Source organism: Arachis hypogaea, chromosome 16 (assembly GCF_003086295.3).
Source record: "Arachis hypogaea cultivar Tifrunner chromosome 16, arahy.Tifrunner.gnm2.J5K5, whole genome shotgun sequence".
NCBI classification, from domain to species: domain Eukaryota; kingdom Viridiplantae; phylum Streptophyta; class Magnoliopsida; order Fabales; family Fabaceae; genus Arachis; species Arachis hypogaea.
The window spans coordinates 56,687,985-56,690,924 of record NC_092051.1 but is presented as its reverse complement, the minus strand read 5'-3'; the positions used below and the strand labels follow the sequence as shown (position 1 = coordinate 56,690,924).

Genomic DNA, 2,940 nt, shown 5'->3' with positions numbered 1-2,940 from the left:
GGGGGCTCTGGTTGACTCTGTTTTGAGAGAAGCTTACTGTGCCTCTTTTCCATGTTTACAGAAGGGTAACCTTGAGTTGTAAACACAAGGGAGTCCTCATTCAATTGAAGGACTAATTCACCTCTGTCAACATCAATCACAGCTCTTGCTGTGGCTAGGAAAGGTCTTCCAAGGATGATGGATTCATCCTCATCCTTCCTAGTATCAAGGATTATGAAATCAGCAGGGATGTAAAGGCCTTTAACCTTTACTAACACGTCCTCTACTTGTCCATAAGCCTGTTTTCTTGAATTGTCTGCCATCTCTAATGAGATTTTAGTAGCTTGCACCCCAAAGATTCCCAGTTTCTCTATTACAGAGAGGGGCATGAGGTTTATCCCTGAACCAAGGTCACACAGAGCCTTTTCAAAGATTATGTTGCCTATGGTACAAGGTATTACGAACTTTCCAGGATCCTGTTTCTTCTGAGGCAATGTCAGTTGATCCAGATCACTTAGTTCATTGGTGAACAAGGGAGGTTCATCTTCCCAAGTCTCAATACCAAATAATTTGGCATTCAGCTTCATGATTGCACCAAGGTACTTGGTAACTTGCTCTTCAGTAACATCCTCATTCTCTTCAGAAGATGAATACTCATCAGAGCTCATGATGGGCATAAGGAGGTTTAATGGAATCTCTATGGTCTCTAGATGAGTCTCAGATTCCTTTGGTTCCTCAAAGGGAAACTCCTTATTGATCACTGGACATCCCAGGAGGTCTTCCTCACTAGGATTTACGTCCTCCCCTTCCTCTCCAGGTTCGGCCGTGTTGACTATGTCAATGGCCTTGCACTCTCCTTTTGGATTTTCTCCTGTATTGCTTGGGAGAGTACTAGGAGGGATTTCAGTGATCCTTTTACTCAGCTGGCCCACTTGTGCCTCCAAATTTCTAATGGAGGACCTTGTTTCATTCATGAAACTTACAGTGGCCTTAGATAGATCAGAGACTAAATTTGCTAAATTAGAGGTATTTTGTTCAGAGTTCTCTGTCTGTTGCTAAGTGGATGATGGAAAAGGCTTGCTGTTGCTAAACCTATTTCTTCCACCATTATTAAAGCCTTGTTGAGGCTTTTGTTGATCCTTCTATGAGAGATTTGGATGATTTCTCCAAGAGGGGTTATAGGTGTTTCCATAAGGTTCACCCATATAATTCACCTCTGCTATTGCAGGGTTTTTAGGATCATAAGCTTCTTCTTCAGAAGATGACTCTTGAGTACTATTGGATGCAGCTTGCATTCCATTCAGACTCTGAGAAATCATATTGACTTGCTGAGTCAATATTTTATTCTGAGCAATATGGCATTCAGAGTATCAATTTCAAGAACTCCCTTCTTCATAGGCGTCCCATTACTCACAGGATTCCTCTCAGAAGTGTACATGAACTGGTTATTAGCAACCATGTCAATGAGTTCTTGAGCTTCTGCAGGCGTTTTCTTTAAGTGAATGGATCCACCTGCAGAAGTATCCAATGACATTTTAGCTAATTCAGACAGACCATCATAGAATATGTCCAAGATGGTCCATTATGAAAGCATGTCAGAAGGACACTTTTTGGTTAGTTCTTTGTATCTCTCCCAAGCTTCATAGAGGGATTCACCTTCTTTCTGTCTGAAGGTCTGAACATCCACTCTAAGCTTACTCAGCTTTTGAGGAGGAAAGAACTTGGCTAAGAAAGCCTTGACTAGCTTATCCCAAGAGTTCAGGCTATCCTTAGGTTGAGAGTCCAACCATACTCTAGCTTTGTCTCTTACAGCAAAAGGGAAAAGCATGAGTCTGTAGACTTCAGGATCTACTCCATTAGTCTTAACAGTATCGCATATCTGCAAGAATTCAGTTAAGAACTGAAAAGGATCTTCAGATGGAAGTCCATGAAACTTGCAGTTCTGCTGCATCAGAGAAACTAATTGAGGTTTAAGCTCAAAATTGTTTGCTCCAATGGCAGGAATGGAGATGCTTCTTCCATGTAAATTGGAATTAGGTGCAGTAAAGTCACCAAGCATCCTCCTTGCATTATTATTATTTTCGGCTGCCATCTCCTCTTCTTGTTCGAAAATTTCTGAAAGGTGCTTGCTGGATTGTTGTAATTTAGCTTCTCTTAGTTTCCTCTTCAGAGTTCTTTCAGGTTCTGGATCTGCTTCAACAAGAATATTCCTGTCCTTGCTCCTGCTCATATGAAAAAGAGGGACAGAAAAATAATAATAATAGGGATCCTTTTTGCCCAAGTATAGAGGTTCCCTTATATGAGTAGAAGAAAAGAAGAAGAGAAAATCTGAACTCAGAGAGAGAAAGGGTTCAGATTTTTGGGGAGTGAGGGAGAGATGTTAGTAGATGAATAAATAAAATAGAAGGAGATGAGAGAGAAGGAGAATTTTCGAAAATTATTTTTGAAAAAGAGTTAGTGATTTTCGAAAATAGTTTTTGAAAAAGGTTAGAAATTTTTTGAAAATTAAAATAATTAGTTAATTAAAAAGAAATTTTGAAAAAGAGGGAAGTTATTTTCGAAAATTAGAGACAGAGAGTTAGTTAGGTAGTTTTGAAAAAGATAAGAAACAAACAAAAAGTTAGTTAGTTAGTTGAAACAAATTTGAAAATCAATTTTGAAAAGATAAGAAGATAAGAAGTTAGAAAAGATATTTGAAAATCAAATTTTTGAAAAAGATATGATTTTGAAAAAGATAAGATAAAAAGATATTTTTGAAAAGATATGATTGAAATTATTTTTGAAAAAGATTTGATTTTTAAAATTACAATTAATGACTTGATTCACAAGAAATCACAAGATATGATTCTAGAACTCAAAGTTTGAATCTTTCTTAACAAGCAAGTAACAAACTTGAAATTTTTGAATCAAAACATTAATTGATGATGTTATTTTAGAAAATTAGGAGATAAAGATAAGAAA

At 37.2% G+C, this 2,940-nt stretch overlaps 1 non-coding gene across 1 annotated transcript; it reads left to right on the top strand.

Moving 5' to 3' along the window:
• The first annotated feature begins 1,567 nt into the window (after nucleotides 1-1,567).
• LOC112760326 (small nucleolar RNA R71) lies at nucleotides 1,568-1,675 on the top strand. The gene has a single exon (XR_003180772.1). It is a non-coding gene; the product is annotated as a small nucleolar RNA R71 (small nucleolar RNA).
• The last annotated feature ends 1,265 nt before the right edge of the window (nucleotides 1,676-2,940 follow it).